Source organism: Phocoena phocoena, chromosome 12, assembly GCF_963924675.1.
Source record: "Phocoena phocoena chromosome 12, mPhoPho1.1, whole genome shotgun sequence".
Lineage (NCBI taxonomy): Eukaryota > Metazoa > Chordata > Mammalia > Artiodactyla > Phocoenidae > Phocoena > Phocoena phocoena.
This window is the reverse complement of record NC_089230.1, coordinates 84,795,579-84,813,122: the sequence shown is the minus strand read 5'-3', so window position 1 is coordinate 84,813,122 and position 17,544 is coordinate 84,795,579. Positions and strand designations below refer to the sequence as shown.

Here is a 17,544-nt window from a genome sequence, read left to right as displayed (position 1 = left end):
TATGCTGTCAGTTAACACACCACATTGTTGGGTTCTATGTATTCTATGATTTCCCCCCATGTTCTTCACCCTAAATCGGATCTACATCTAATTTTATGATGTTACTTGTCTCTCATCAGTAGTTATGGAGAGTCTAGAAGAGGGCCATTCTTAGACTTTCTAGGTAAAGAGCAAACCTACTGGAAATGTGCTAATTCTTAGGATACTGATGTAATTTAAACTAGTATTTATGTGGGTGAAAAATCAATGATATTAGCATGATTTTTTGCTATAGATTCTGATATTCTAGGGATCCTCTTCTCCTAGGAACCGTAGTGCAACCCAACTTGTCCTGGTGATAACATGAGCTGGATGTTTCTCACTGATGTCATTTTTTTTTCTTTTTAAAACCACATAGAGAAATCCGTGGTCATAGAATTTTTGCAAGATTTCCTCTTTACCAATAGCCAGAGAAGATGCTGGTAGTATATTCTAAGGCACTGTTTAGTATGTTGTACAGACAAGGGAAAAATAAAAGGCTACAAAAATCTAATTGAACGTTTTCTACTCAAGAAAAGCATGCCATCTTAAGCACCTGGTTACAGATACTTGCATATCTCCATGAATAATAATCAACTTTTATTTAGTTTTATTACCTTTTTAGTGGGTAGAATGTATTTCTATGTTGATCCAAAAAGGGGAACGTGCTGGTTATTCCAAAAGACCTTTGGGACTTACAGGGATATTACAGAAGAAACAATATTCCCTTATTCTGTGCCTCTCTGGGTTTGCTTTCACAGTTTTTCTAAGGTTTTAAGTTTAATTTATAAAACTGTTGGGTCTTGAGGTCAGTATTAAGTTTAGGAATCAATCATGCTCTGTTTTCTCTAACATCTGCTGACTCTTATCCATCACAAAGAACATGTCTTAGCTTTACAAACTTCAGCTTTTTAGTTGTCCTTGAAGAAAACAATTCAGCGATAGGAGGTGTGCTTAGCTGCCTTTCAGATCAGATTATCTCCAGAGATCAGTGCAGTTCATGTTTCCTTGATGTATCTGAAAAGTGATCAAAAAGCTTTCCACTATGAAAGAACTTCCATCCCATCACACGTTTTACCAGACTCTTTCATCATTAAATTATTTTTCTGGGTGAGGTTTAAACAATGAAGTTTAAGACAACTTTATTTTCTTTCTTCACATCTGTTCTTCTGTTGTTGTTTTTTTAACATCTTTATTGGAGTATAATTACATTACAATGGTGTGTTAGTTTCTGCTTTATAACAAAGTGATTCAGTTATACATATACATATGTTCCCATATCTTTTTTCTCTTGCGTCTCCCTCCCTCCCACCCTCCCTATCCCACGCCTCTAGATGGTCACAAAGCACCGAGCTGATCTCCTTGTGCTATGCGGCTGCTTCCCAGTAGCTATCTATTTTACGTTTGGTAGTGTATATATGTCCATGCCACTCTCTCATGTTCACATACACAATAGTTTTATCGATGCAATGATGTTAACTTTGAGTATAAGACCTCTAAAAATAGTTAATGAAGAGATATGGCTATTCCTTTTTACACAGAAAAGCGTTGATCTAAATGGTGTTTTCAAGATTGCAGTAACAAAATTGAAATTAGAAGTTGTCTTTTAATTTTGGTTTACATAATCAAATTACCTTAGTTTTTTATTGAGGTATATTTGACATATAATATTCTATTAGTTTCAGGTGTGAAATATGATTCACTATTTGTATACACTGCTAAATGATCACCACAGTAAGTCTAGTTACCATCTGTCACCATACATAATTACAAATTCTTTTTCTTTAAGAACTTTTAAGATTTACTCGCAGCAATTTTCAACTTTGCAATCTGATATTATTAACTATAGTCATCCCTGTGTACTGTACATTACATTACCAGGTTCGATTCATTTTATAACTGGAGGGTTTGACCCTCCCCCTTTACCCATTTCACCCACACCCATCTCCCCTCCCCTCTGGCAATATCAAGTTGCCTTACTTTTAAATATTTAAAGTTAAATTTTAATTATAAAAATAATGCATGAGTATCTTTTACTTGTAAAACTATAAAACATAACAGCTAAGGCACAAGACCCCATTAATCATTAATAACTTGGGTCTCCACATCCACCACCTCTCCAAGGTCACTCCTACTTATATTTTTTTATGTATAATTTCAGGCATCTACTTATGCATTGACACACATGTATAGCCATAGAAATTAACACTATTTTAACATAAATATTGTCATACTGTATATAACACTTGTCATCTTAAAATTTTTAATGTTTTATCCCTTGTACCTGCTGCATTGTATAGATATATCATAATTTATCTAGTATTCCCAATATTGGTGGCATTGAAGTGGTTTTCAATTTATTTTATTCTACAAACTGTTCTGCGTACCTCCTTGTACATCCCTCTTTGAGGTGGTCTTTCACAGTCCAACTTGTTACCCTGTTGTTCTCTTTATATAACATTATTTTACATTCTTCACAGCATACATTGTTACTTTTTATTTATTTTTCTTGCTTACTCTCTGTCATCCCCACTAGAGAGTAAATACCACAAGATTTAAATACCAATAAATTACCTTTCTTATTCACTAACTGCACTAATGCCTGATACACCTGCACATAGTATGAATTCAACAAATACTTATTGGTTAGTTTTGTATAAGAATAAATGTTTGAATATTTCTCAGGTATCTTTTTTACTTAAGAATTATTTTCATTTATGTTTCATTTTATTAGTGACATATACTTCTAGCAATCATTAGATTGGAAGACTGAAGGGAGAATGCTTTGGCATGTTACAGTACTAAGGTCCGTCATGAACAATTAACTTTAACTCTAGTGATAATCTACAACGTTGATAATCTCAAACAAAGCCTTTTAATTTTACTCTGCTTAGGCTCAACAGTTTTAGACAATTATAAAATATATTTTTATTCTGCTTTGAGTAACTGATTAACAGGATGTAGAAAATGCTTCATCATGGGTGACCCATGAAGTAAACTGAAAGTACTTTCCTCACTTCAGAAAAAGGCTTATTTTAGTTACAAAAAGTGGGTTTTTTCGTTGTTTTTTTATTACACTTGTGTGATTGATAATTTGCACATTCTTTGGGCTACTCCAAATTTGGATTTTGGTTATTGGATCATGTGTGTTGACTACACACATGGGTTTTCACTGGAAAACCCATAATCCTTCCTTTATGTGAACCTGTGGTGTTTCTCCATGGGTTTCAGTAGCACCATCTGATTCTAACAGGTCTGTGAAATATCATGTTTATTCTCAGAAAATGTTTCGGAGGTTTTTTTATTCCTTTTTTTAATGCAGTATAGTTGATTATAATATTATATTAGTTTCTGGAGTACAACATAGTGATTCAACATTTTAAATGATTGTACTCCATTAAAAGTTATTACAAAATAATGGCTATATTCCCGTGTGCTGTACAATATATCCTTGTTGCTTATTCATTTTATACACAATAGTTTGTATCTCTTAATCCCATACCCCAAACTTGTGATCCATCCCCGTCCCTCTCCTCACTGGTAACCACTAGTTTGTTCTCTATATCCGTGAATCTGTTTCTGTTTTGTTATATGCATTCATTTTATTTATTTTTTATATTCCACATATAAAAGAAAACACAGAGATTTTGTCTTTCTCTAATTTCACTAAGCATAATATCTTCTGGGTCCGTCCACATTTTTGCAAATGGCAGAATTTCATGCTTTTTTATGGCTGAGTAGTATATATATTATATATATATCACTGAGTAGTGTGTGTATATATATATATATATATATATATATATATATATATATATATAATCACTTCTTCTTTATCCATTCATCTGTTAATGGACACTTAGGTTGCTTTCATATCTTGGCTATTATAAATAGGGCTGCTATGAACATTGGAGTGCATGTATCTTTTTAAATTAGTGTTTTTGGTTTTCTTCAGATATATACCCAGGAGTGGAATTGTTGGATCATGTGGTAGTTCTATTTTTAGATTTTGGAGGAACTTCCATATTATTTTTCATAGTGTCTGCACCAACTTACATTCTGATCAACAGTGTACTAGGGTTCCATTTTCTCTTTGTCCTCACCAATATTTGATATTTGTAGACTTTTTGATGATAGCCATTTTGAGAGGTGTGAGGTGTTATCTTATTGTGGTTTTGATTTTCATTTCTCTGATGATTACTGATGCTGAGCATTTTTTCATATGCTGGTTGGCCATCTGTATGTCTTCTTTGGAAAACTGTCTATTCAGGTCTTCTGCCCATTTTTTAATTGGGTTGTTTGGATTTTTAATATAGAGTTGTATGAGCTATTTATATATTTTAGAAAGTAACACCTTCTCAGTCATATTATTAGCAAATATTTTCTCTCATTCCATAGGTTATCTTTTTGTTTTGTTAGTGGTTTCCATTGATGTGCAAAAACGTTTACATTTAATTAGATCACATTTGTTTATATTTTATTTTGTTTCTTTTGCCTTAAAAGACAGATCCAAAAACATATTGCTACAATTTATCTCAGAGTGTTATGCCTGTGTTCTTTTCTAGGAGTTCTATTGCTTCAGGCCTTACATTTAGATCCTTAACCCATTTTGAGTTTATTTTTGTACGTGGTGTGATAAAGTGTTCTGGTTTCATATTTTTACACTTAGCTGTCCAAATTTTCAAAGAAGCACTTATTAAAGAGACTGTCTTTTCTCCCAGAGGTTCATGGGTTTATTTCTGGGCTCTCTATTCTGTTCCATTGATCTATGTGTCTGTTTTTGTGTCAGTATCATGCTGTTTTGAATACTGTAGCTTTGTAGTATAGTCTGAAGTCAGGAACCAAGATATCTCCAGCTTGGTTCTTTTTTCTCCAGATTGCTTTGTCAATTCAGGGCCTTTTGTGGTTCAATATGACTTTTAGGATTACTTGTTCTAGTTCCGTGAAAAATGTCATTTTCATAGGGATTGCATTAGATCTGTAGATTTCTTTGGGTAGTATGGCCATTTTAACAATATTAATACTTCCAATCCAAGAGCATGAGGTATATTTCCATTTCTTTGTATCATCTTCAGTTTCCTTTTTCAATGTATTATAGTTTTCAGAGTATAGGTGTTTCACCTCCTTGGTTAAGTTATTTCTAGGTATTTTATTCTTTTTGATGCAAATTGAAGTGGGATTGTTTTATTGCTTTCTCTTTTTAATAGTTCACTATTAGTGTATAGAAAAGCAACAGATTTCTGTATATTAATCTTGTATCCTGCAACTTTACTGAATTCATTTATTAGTTCTAATTGATTTTTGGTGGAGACTTTAGGGTTTTCTATGTATATTACCATATCTTCAGCAAACAGTGACAGTTTTACTTCTCTTCCAATTTAGATGTCTTTATTTCTTTTTCTTGTCTCATACTGTGATCAGGACTTCCAGTACTATGTTAAATAGAAGTGGTGAAAGTAGACATCCTTGTCTTTTGCCTAATTTTAGGGGAAAGGCTTTCAGTTTTTCACCAATGAGCATGATGTTAGCTGTGGGATTGCCATAAATTGCCTTTATTATGTTGAGATATGTTCCCTCTATATCCCCTTTGGTGAGTTTTTATCATGAATGGATGTTGAATTTTGTCAAATGCTTTTTCTGCATCTATTGAGATGGTCATGTGATTTTTATCCTTCCTTTTGTTGTTGTGGTGAATCACACTGATTGATTTGTGAATGCTGAAGCAGTCTTGTATCCCTGGAATAAATCCAACTTGATCATGGTGTATGATCCTTTTTATATATTGTTGAATTTGGTTTGCTAATATTTTGTTGAGAATTTTTGCATCTATATTCATCAAATATATTGGCCCGTAAATGTCTGTTTTTGTAGTATCTTAGTCTGGTTTTGGTATCAGGGTAATCGTGGCCTCATAGAAAGAATTTGGGAGTGTTGTGTTCTCTAATTTTTGGAATAGTTTGAGAAGGATAGTTATTAGTTCTTCTTTATATGTTTAGTAGAATTCACCTATGAAGCTGTCCAGTTCTGGACTTGTGTTTGCTTGAAGTTTTTAATTGCAAATTCAATTTCACTACTGGTAATTGTTCTGTTCAAATTGTCTGTTTATCCTTGTTTCATTCTTGGCAGGTGTTGGTCACGAGAAATTTGCCCATTTTTTCTATGTTGTCCAATTTGTTGGCATATAACTGTTCATACTGTTCTCATGATTTTTTGAATCTCTCTGGTGTTAGTTGTCATTTCTCCTCTTTCACGTCATATTTTGTCTATTTGAGTCCTCATTATTTCTTACTGAGACAGCTAAAGGTTTATCATTTTTTTTTTTGTCCTTTCAAAAAACCAGCTGTTTGTTTCATTGAGTTTATATTTTTCTTTTTGTGGTCTGTGTTTTATTTATTTCTTCTGTGATCTTTATTATTTTCTTCCTTCTGCTGACTTTGGGCTTTGTTTATTCTTCTTTCTCTAATTCATTTAGGTAGCAGGTTAGGTTGTTTATTTGAGGTTTTTTTTTTAATATCTTTAGGAAGACCTGTATCACTGTAAACCTCCCTCTTAGTACTGCTTTTGATACATGCCATAAATTTTGAAAAGTTGTGTTTCCATTTTCATTTGTCTTGGCATATTTTCTGATTGTTTTTTTTAGTACCATGTTGTTTGGTCTCCATGTGTTATTTTCTGATTCTTCTTTCTGTAGTTGATTTCTAGTTTCATACCATTTTGTTTGGGAAAAAAAAAACACTTTATATATCATAATTTTTATCCACCCAAGTTTGTTGAGACTTGTTTTGTGGCCTAGCATGTGATCTATCTTGGAGAATGTTCCATATGCACTTGAGAAGAATGTGTATTCTGCTGGTTTGGATGTAAAGTCTTGTACATATGTATTAAGTCTGACTGGTCTATTGTGTCATTTAAGACCACTGTTGCCTTCTTGATTTTCTGTTTGGATGACAATCCAGTGATGTCAGTGAGGTGTTAAAGTCCTCAACTGTAATTGTACTATTATAAATTTCTCCCTGTATGTCTGTTAACATTTGCTTTTTATATTTAGGTGTTCCTATATTGCATACATATATGTTAATGAATGTAATATCCTCTTCTTTTGTTGATCCCTTTATCCTCATATAATGTCCTTCTTTGTCTGTTGTGAAAGTTTCTTATAAAGTCTATTTTGTCTGATATGAGTACTGCTACCCTTCTTTCGACATTTCTGTTTGCATCCTCTCACTTTCATTGTGTATATTTCTTTACCTCTGATGTGAGTCTCTTGTAAGCAGCATATAGATGGTCTTTTTTTTTCTCAAATCAGCCACCCAATGCCTTTTGATTAGAACAATTAGTCTGTTGAAATTTAAATAATTATTGATAAATATGTACTTATTACAATTTTACAACTTGTTTTCTGGTTGTTTTTGTAGGTCTTCTCTTCTTTTTAGATTCCTCCTTTGTGGGTTAATGATTTTCTTTAATGGTTTGCCTGTGTTCTTTCTTCTATGGTTTTTGTGTATCTATTGTCATTTTTTGATTTGTGGTTACCATGAGGTTCATATATAATGTCTTATGACTATATTTACTTGTTTCAAACAGGAAGTCTTTTTTTCTAGAATTTTTTAACCTCTTCATTGCAGTATAATTGCTTTACAATGTTGTGATAGTTTCTGCTTTATAACAAAGTGAATCAGCTATATGTATACATATATCCCCACATCTCCTCCCTCTTGTGTCTCCCTCCTAATCTCCCTATCCCACCCCTCTAGGTGGTCACAAAGCACTGAACTGATCTCCCTGTGCTATGAAGCTGCTTCCCACTAGCTATCTATTTTACATTTGGTAGTGTATATATGTCAATGCTACTCTCTCACTTCTTCCCAGCTTGTGCTTCCTGCTCCCCATGTATCAAGCCCATTCTCTACATATGTGTCTTTTTTCCTGTCCTGGCCCTAAGTTCTACAGAACCTTTTTTTTTTTTCTTTTAGATTCCATATATATGTGTGAGCGTATGGTATTTGTTTTTCTCTTTCTGACTTACTTCACTCTGTATAACAGACTCTAGGGCCATCCACCTCCCTACAACTAGTTCAATTTCATTTCTTTTTGGAAATGGCTGAGTAATAGTCCATTGTATATATGTGCCACATCTTCTTTATCCATTCATCTGTTGATGGACACTTAGGCTGCTTCCATGCCATGTCCTGGCTATTGAAAATACTGCTGCAATGAGCATTGTGGTACATGTCTCTTTTTGAATTATGGTTTTCTCATGGTATATACCCCGTAGTGGGATTGCTGGGTCATATGGTAGTTCTATTTTTAGTTTTTTAAGGAACCTCCATACTGTTCTCCATAGTGGCTGTATCAATATGCATTCCCACCAACAGTGCAAGAAGGTTCCGTTTTCTCCACACCCTCTCTAGCATTTATGGTTTGTAAATGTTTTTATGATGGCCATTCTGACTGGTGTGAAGTGATACCTCATTGTAGTTTTGTTTTGCATTTCTCTAATGATTAGTGATGTTGAGCATCCTTTCACGTGTTTGTTGGCAATCTGTACATCTTCTTTACAGAAATGTCTGTTTAGGTCTTCTGCCCATTTTTGGATTGGGTTGTTTGGGGTTTTTTTGATATTGAGCTGCATGAGTTACTTGTATATTTGGGAGATTAATCCTTTGTCAGTTGCTTAATTTACAAATATCTTCTCCCATTTTGAGGGTTGTCTTTTCTTCTTGTTTATGGTTTCCTGTGTGGTGCAAAAGCTTTTAAGTTTCATTAGGTCCCATTTGTTTATTTTTCTTTTTATTTCCAGTTCTCTAGGAGATGGGTAAAAAAGGATCTTGCTGTGATTTATGTCATAGTGTGTTCTGCCTATGTTTTGCTCTGAGAGTTTTACAGTGTCTGGCCTTACATTTAGGTCTTTAATCCATTTTGAGTATATTTTTGTGTATCGTGGTAGAAAGTGTTCTAATTTCATTCTTTTACATGTAGCTGTCCAGTTTGCCCAGCACCACTTATTAAAGAGTCTGTCTTTTCTCCATTGTATGTTCTTGCCTGATTTGTTGTAAATTAGGTGCCCATATGTGCGTGGGTATATCTCTGGGCATTCTATCCTGTACTATTGATCTATATTTCTGTTTTTGTGCCAGTACCATACTGTCTTGATTACTGTAGTTTTGTAGTATAGTCTGAAATCAAGGAGCCTGATTCCTCCAGCTCAGTTTTTCTTTCTCAAGATTGCATTGGCTATTCAGAGTCCTTTGTGTTTCCATACAAATTGTGAAATATTTTGTTCTAATTCTGTGAAAAAAGCCATTGGTAGCTTGATAGGGATTGCATTGAATATGTGTATTGCTTTGGGTAGTGTAGTCATTTTCACAATGTTGATTTTTCCAATCCAAGGACATGGTATATCTCTCCATCTGTTTGTATCACCTTTAATTTCTTTCATCAGTGTCTTTTAGTTTTCTGCATACATGTCTTTTGTCTCCTTAGGTAGGTTTATTCCTAGGTATTTTATTCTTTTTGTTGCAATGGTCAATGGGAGTGTTTCCTTAATTTCTTTTACAGATTTTTCATCATTAGTGTATAGGTGTGCAAGAGATTTCTGTGCATTAATTTTGTATCCTGCTACTTTACCAAATTCATTGATTAGCTCTAGTTTTTTTCTGGTAGTGTCTTTAGGATTCTCTATGTATAGTATCATGTCATCTGCAAACAGTGACAGTTTTACTTCTTTTCTGGTTTGAATTCCTTTTGTTTCTTTTTCTTCTTTGATTGTTGTGGCTAAAACTTTGAAAACTATTTTGAGTACTAGTGGTTAGAGTGGGCAACCTTATCTTGTTCGTGATCTTAGTGGAAATGGTTTCAGTTTTTCACCATTGAGAGTGATGTTTTCTGTGGGTTTGTCATACATGGCCTTTATTATGTTGAGGTAGCTTCCTTCTATGCCTACATTCTGGGCAGTTTTTAACATAAATGGGTGTTGAATTTTGTTGAAAGCTCTTTCTGCATCTATTGAGATTATCATATGGTTTTTATCCTTCAGTTTGTTAATATGGTGTATCACATTGATTGAATTGTGTATATTGAAGAATCCTTATATTCCTGGGATAAACCCCACTTGATCACGGTGTATGATCCTTTTAATGTGCTGTTGGATTCTGTTTGCTAGTGTTTTGTTGAGGATTTTTGCATCTATGTTTATCAGTGATAATGGCCTGTAGTTTTCTTTTTCTGTGACATCTTTGTCTGGTTTTGGTATCAGGGTGATGGTAGCCTCATTCAATGAATTTGGGAGTGTTCCTCCCTCTTCTATATTTTGGAAGAGTTTGAGAAGGATATGTGTTAGCTCTTCTCTAAATTTTTGATAGAATTCACCTGTGAAGCCTTCTGGTCCTGGGCTTTTGTTTGTTGGAAGATTTTTAATCATAGTTTCAATTTCAGTGCTTGTGCTTGGTCACTTTATATTTTCCATTTCTTCCTGGTTTAGTCTTGGAAGGTTGGGCTTTTCATAGAATTTGTCCATTTCTTTGTGGTTGTCCATTTTATTGGCATAGAGTTGCTTGTAGTAATCTCTCATGATTCTTTGTATTTCAGCAGTGTCAGTTCTTACTTCTCTTTTCTCATTTCTAATTCTGTTGATTTGAGTCTTTTCCCATTTTTTCTTGATGAGTCTGGCTAATGACTTATGAATTTTGTTTATCTTCTCAAGGAACCAGCTTTTAGTTTTATTGATCTTTGCTATTATTTCCTTCATTTCTTTTTCATTCATTTCTGATCTTATCTTTATGATTTCTTTCCTTCTGCTAACTTTGGGATTTTTTGTTCTTCTTTCTCTGATTGCTTTAGGTGTAAGTTTAGGTTGTTTATTTCAGATTTTTCTTCTTTCTTGAGGGAGGGTTGTACTGCTATATACTTCCCTCTAAGAACTGAGTTTGCTGCATCTGATAGCTTTTGGATCATCATGTTTTCATTGTCATTTGCCTCTAGGTATTTTTTGATTTCTTTTTTTATTTCAGCAGTGATCTCTTTGTTATTTAGTAACATAATATTTAGCCTCCATGTGTTTGTATTTTTTACAGTGTTTTTTTTTCCCTGTAATTGATATATAGTCCCATAGCATTGTGGTTTGAAAAGATACTTGATACAATTTCAATGTTCTTAAATTTACCAAGTCTTGATTTGTGACCCAAAATATGATCTATCCTGGAGACTGTTCCATGGGCACTGGAGAAGAAAGTGTGTTCTGTTGTTTTTGGATAGAATGTCCTATAAATATCAATTAAGTCCATCTTGTCTAATGTGTCATTTAAAGCTTGTGTTTTCTTTATTTTTATTTTGGATGATCTGTCCACTGGTGAAAATGGGGTGTTAAAGTCCCCTACTATTATTGTGTTACTGTCAATTTCCCATTTTATGGCTGTTAGAATTTGCCTTATCTATTGAGGTGCTCCTACGTTGGGTCCATAAGTATTTATAATTATTGTATCTTCTTCTTGGTTTGATCCCTTGATCATTATGTAGTGCCTTTCTTTGTCTCTTATAACAGTCTTTATTTTAAAGTCTATTTTGTCTCATATGAGAATTGCTACTCCAGCTTTCTTTTGATTTCTATTTGCATGGAATATCTTTTTTCATCCCCTCACTTTCAGTCTGTATGTGTCCCCAGGTTTGAAGTGGGTCTCTTGTAGACAGCGTATATATGGGTCTTGTTTTTGTATCTATTCAGCCAGTCTGTGTCTTTTAGTTGGAGCATTTAATTCATTTACATTTAAGGTAATTATTGATATGTATGTTTCTTTTACCATTTTCTTAATTGTTTTGTGTTTGTTTTTGTAGGTCTTCTCCTTCTCTTGTATTCCCTGCCTAGAGAAGTTCCTGGAGCATTTGTTGTAAAGCTGGTTTGGTGGTGCTGAATTTCTTAATTTTTGCTTTTCTGTAAAGTTTTAAATTTCTCCATCAAATCTGAATGAGATCCTTGCTGGGTAGAGTAATCCTGGTTGTAGTTTTCTCCCTTTCATCAGTTTAAATGTGTCCTGACACTCCCTTTTGGCCTGCAGAGTTTCTGCTGAAAGTTCAGTTCTTAACCTTATGGGGCTTCCCTTGTATCTTTCTTTTTTCTTTTTTTTTTTTTTTTTTTTGCGGTATGCAGACCTCTCACTGCTGTGGTCTCTCCCGTTGTGGAGCACAGGCTCTGGACGCGCAGGCTCTGGATGCACAGGCTCAGCGGCCATGGCTCATGGGCCTGGCTCACGGGCCCAGCCACTCTGCGGCGTGTGGGATCTTCCCAGACCAGGGCACGAACCCGTGTCCCCTGCATCAACAGGAAGACTCTCAACCACTGCGCCACCAGGGAATCCCCATTGTATCTTATTTGTTGCTTTTTCCCTTGTTGCTTTTAATATTTTTTCTTTGTATTTAATTTTGATAGTTTGATTAATATGTGTCTTGACGTGTTTCTCCTTGGATTTCTCCTATATGGGACTCTCTGAACTTGATTGACTATTTCTTTTCCCATGTTAGGGAAGTTTTCAACTATAATCTCTTCAAATATTTTCTCAGACCCTTTCTTTTTCTCTTCTTCTTCTGGCACCCCTATAATTTGAATGTTGGTGTGTTTAATGTTGTCCCAAAGGTCTCTAAGACTGTCCTCAATTTTCATTCTTTTTTCTTTATTCTGCTCTGCAGTTGTTATTTCCAGTATTTTATCTTCCAGGTCACTTATCTGTTCTTCTGCCCCAATTATTCTGCTATTGATTCCTTCTAGAGAATTTTTAATTTCATTTGTTTTGTTTCTCATCATTGTTTGTTTGCTCTTTATTTCTTGTAGCTCCTTGTAAAACATTTCTTATATTTTCTCCATTCTATTTCCAAGATTTTGGATCATTGTTACTCTCATTTCTCTGAATTCTTTTTCAGGTAGACTGCCTATTTCCTCTTCATTTCTTTGGTCTGGTGAGTTTTTACTTTGCTCCTTCATCTCCTGCATATTTCTCTGTCTTCTCATTTTGTTTAACTTACTGTATTTTGGGTCTTCTTTGCACAGGCTGCAGGTTCATAGTTCCCGTTGTTTTTGGTGTCTGTCCCCAGTGGGTGACATTGGTTCAGTGGCTTGTGTAGGCTTCCCAGTGGAGGGGACTGGTGCCTGTGTTCTTGTCAGTGGGACTGAATCTTGTCTTTCTGGTTGGCAGGACTGTGTCTTGTGGTGTGTTTTGGGGTGTCTGTGAACTTATCATTTTAGGCAGGCTCTCTGTTAATGGGTGGGGTTATGTCTTGCTAGCTGTTCGGCATGGGGCATCCAGCATTGTAGCTTGCTGGCCATTAGGTGGGGCTGGGCCTTAGCATTGAGATGGAGGTCTCTGGGAGAGCTCTTGATTATTGATATTACATGGGACCAGTAGATCTCTGATGGTCCAATATCCTGAACTTAGCTCTCGCACCTCAGAGGCTCAGACCTGACACCAGGCTGGAGCACCAAGACCCTGTCAGCCACATGTCTCAGAAGAAAAGGGAGGGGAAATAAAGGAAGAAAAAACAATAAATAATAAAATATTAAAAGTTATTAAAATAAAATTTTAATTATTAAAATTAAATAAATAATAATTTAAAGAGAAGAGAGCAAGCATACCAATAAACACATCCACCAATGATAACAAGTGGTAAAAACTATACTAATATAAACAGAAAAATCAGAAACAATTCAGTCGCACACAGCTAACCCCACATCTACAGTTGCTCCCAAAGTCCACTGCCCCAAAACAAATTTGGGGATGATTTGTTTTCTATTCAGGTATTCCACAGATGCAGGGTACATCAAGTTGATTGTGAGGATTTAATCTGTTGCTCCTGAGTCTGTACAGAGAAATTTCCCTTTCTCTTCTTTGTCTGCACAGCTCCTGGGGTTCAGCTTTGATTTTGGCCCAGCCTCTGCATGTAGGTCACCCTCTGGCATCTGTTCTTTGCCCCAACAGGAGGGGGTTAAGGGAGCAGCTGATTAGTAGGCTCTGGCTCACTCTGGCTGGCGAGAGGAAGGAGTATGGTAATCAAACTGGAATGGGGGGCGAGCCTGAGGCAGCAGAGGCTGGTGTGACATTGCAACAACCTGAGGTGTGCTGTGTGTTCTCCCGGGAAATTGTCCCTGGATCACGGGACCCTGACAGTGGTGGGCTGCACAGGCTCCCGGGAGGGGAGGTGTGGATAGTGACCTGTGCTTGCTTCTTGGTGGCTGTAGCATTAGCATTTCATGCCTGTCTCTGGGGTCCGTGCTGATAGCTGTGGCTCGCGCCCATCTGTGAAGCTTATTTAGGCAGTGTTCTGAATCTCCTATCCTCGCGCACCCCAGAACAATGGTCTCTTGCCTCTTAGGCATGTCCAGACATTTTCCTGGACTCCCTCCCAGCTGGCTGTGTTGCACTAGCTCCCTTCAGGCTCTGTTCACGCCGCCAACCCCAGTCCTCTCCCTGGGATCTGACCTCCAAAGCCCAAGCCTCAGCTTCCAGCCCCGCCCACCCCAGCGGGTGAGCAGACAAGCCTCTCAGGCTGGTAAGTGCTGGTCAGCACCGATCCTCTGTGTGGAAACCTCTCTACTTTGCCCTCTCACCCCTGTTGCTGTGCTTCCCTCTGTGGCTCCAAAGTTTTTCCCCCATCCCCCTCCAGCCCCATCTCTGCCAGTGAAGGGACTTTCTAGTGTGTGGAAACTTTTCCTCCTTCATAGCTCCCTCCCAGATGTGCAAGTCCCATCCCTATTCTTTTGTCTCTGTTTTTATTTTCTTTTTTCTTTTGCTCTACCGAGGTACGTGGGGAGTTTCTTGCCTTTTGGGAAGTCTGAGGTCTTCTGCCAGCGTCCAGTAGGTGTTCTGTAGGAGTTTTTCCACATGTGGTTGTATTTTGGATGTATTTGTGGTGAGGAAGGTGATTTTCACTTCTTACTCCTTGCCATCTTGAAGGTCCCCCTGATCCCCTTCTCTTTCTTCTCCTTCTGGGACCCCTGTAATGCAAATGTTGGTATGCTTAACGTTGTCTCAGAGGTCCCTTAAACTGTTCTCATTTAAAAAAAATTTTCTTTTTGCTGTTCTGATTAGGTGATTTCCATTATTCTATCTTCCAGTTCACTGAAGTGTGCTTCTATATAACTTAGTTTGGTAAGTCCTTCTAGTGTGTTTTTAATTTTAGTTATTGTATTCTTCAATTCTGATAAGTTATTTTTCATATTTTCTAGTTCCTTGTTAAAATTCTCACTGTGTTTATCTATTCTTTTCCCTAATTCAGTTAGCATTCCTAATGATTTATACTCTTTATCTGGTCAATTTTAAATTTCTGTTTTAGTATTTTTTCACAGGTTTTCTCCTTATCTTCCAGTTGAAAGTAGTTCCTCTGCCTTTTCATTTTGCTTAACTTTCTCTGTCCCTATGAATTTAGGTGAAAGTGTTACCTAATGCAGTGGTAAATGGGTGTTCTTATATAGGAGCTTTCCTATATAGTCTGCACATGCCCAGTGGTTTTGGTGGGAGAGTTGAATTTGATGTGAACAAAAGTCACATTTTTCCTTGGTGTGTGCTGGCAGCTATTACCTTGGTAGGAGATGGGCCTGGATATGGAGGGAAGAGAGCCAGAGCAAAGTGTGAAGCAGGGCTTCTCCTGTGCTCAGTGCCAATCACCAACCTATCAGGGGCAGGGTTGAGTCCCAAGTTACTGGAGCAAAGGCCTGGAGGGTCAGGTCTGAGCTGGCTTTGTTCCCTCTAGATGTATCCTCTCCCCTCTCCCAGCACTGGAACTCTCACCCCAGAGGTCCAGCAGCAAGAGGGGCTGGTATGGTTGCTTGGTGTGGATCTGGACATAGGCTGTGGTGGCCCTGGCCATAGTCAGTGCCCCAGACTGCTTCTGATATGTGGCCTGTGTGAGCGCCGGTAATGGCTACCCCGACCCTGCTCAGATGCTTCTTCAGGTCTCAGTCAACTCTGTGACTTATGCCGAGTTCTTTCCTTAGCCAGAGCAGTCCTTCCCCACTGTGGAGCTACATCAGGAAGCAAGGGGGTCCAGGGTGGTTGCTCAGCTCCGTCTGGGTCACATGTCAGGGTGGTCATGGGAAACCGGCCAGATATCCACACCATTTCAATCCACCCTCTCTTCCTTGTTTTGGGAGTAAGCAAACATTTCCACATCCCTCACGAGCAGAGTCCAGGCTCCCCACAGCTCTCCTGTTAGTCCCAACAGCCCTCCAACCAGTCTACGGCACTCATCTTCTCAGAGTTGGACCCCATGCCTGGGGCACTCAATATGTGGCTCAAATTGCTCACTCCCAAGGGAGGATCTCCATCTGTGTAACCTCCATTTTCTTCCGAGTTCCCTCCCAGGAGCACAGGTCCCCAACTATCTATTGATCTATTTGCTTCCCATCCTACCTGATTACATGGGAATATTTCTTGCAGCCTTGGTTATGCAGGAGTCTTTCTGCTAGATTCAGTGAGAATTGTTCCAGATGTAGATGTATTTTTGGTGTGTTTGTGGGGGGAGGTGGGTTCCATGTTTTCCTACTCTGCCATCTCATTCACTCTGTTGAGAGATTTTTCTTTTTAATAGATCTTTATTGGAGTATAATTGCTTCACAGTACCGTGTTAATTTCTCTTGCACAACAAAGTGAATCAGCCATATGCATACACATGTCCCCATATCCCCTCCCTCTTGAGCCTCCCTCCCATCCTCCCTATCCCACCCCTCTTGGTCATTGCAAGGCACGAGCCAATCTCCCGGTGCTATGCTGCTGCTTCCTGCCAGCCAACTATTTTACATTCAGTAGTGTATGTATGTTGATGCTACTCTCACTTCTCCCCAGCTTTGCCCTCCCACCCCATGTCATCAAGTCCATTCTCTATGTCTACCTCTTTTTTTTTTTTTTAACATCTTTATTGGAGTATAATTGCTTTACAATGGTGTGTTAGTTTCTGCTTTATAACAAAGTGAATCAGCTATACATATACATATACATATGTTCCCATATGTCTTCCCTCTTGCGTCTCCCTCCCTCTCACTCTCCCTATCCCACCCCTCCAGGCTATCACAAAGCACCGAGCTAATATCCCTGTGCCATGTGGCTGCTTCCCACTAGCTATCTACCTTACTACGTTTGTTAGTGTGTATATGTCCATGACTCTCTCTCGCCCTGTCAAAGCTCACCCTTCCCCCTCCCCATATCCTCAAGTCCGTTCTCCAGTAGGTCTGCGTCTTTATTCCTGTCTTACCCCTAGGTTCTTCATGACATTTTTTTTTTCTTAAATTCCATATATATGTGTTAGCATACGGTATTTGTCTTTTTCTTTCTGACTTACTTCACTCTGTATGACAGACTCTAGGTCTATCCATCTCATTACAAATAGCTCAATTTCGTTTCTTTTTTTTTTTTTTTTTTTTTTTGCGTTACGCGGGCCTCTCACTGTTGTGGCCTCTCCCATTGCGGAGCACAGGCTCCAGACACGCAGGCTCAGCGGCCATGGCTCACGGGCCCAGCCGCTCCACGGCATGTGGGATCTTCCTGGACC

General features: G+C 37.4%; 1 protein-coding gene across 1 annotated transcript in view; it reads left to right on the top strand.

Annotated features, from left to right (window-relative positions):
• Positions 1–17,544, top strand: part of ADGRB3 (adhesion G protein-coupled receptor B3) — an 802,318-nt gene that overhangs the window by 468,616 nt on the left and 316,158 nt on the right. The window lies entirely within an intron of this gene.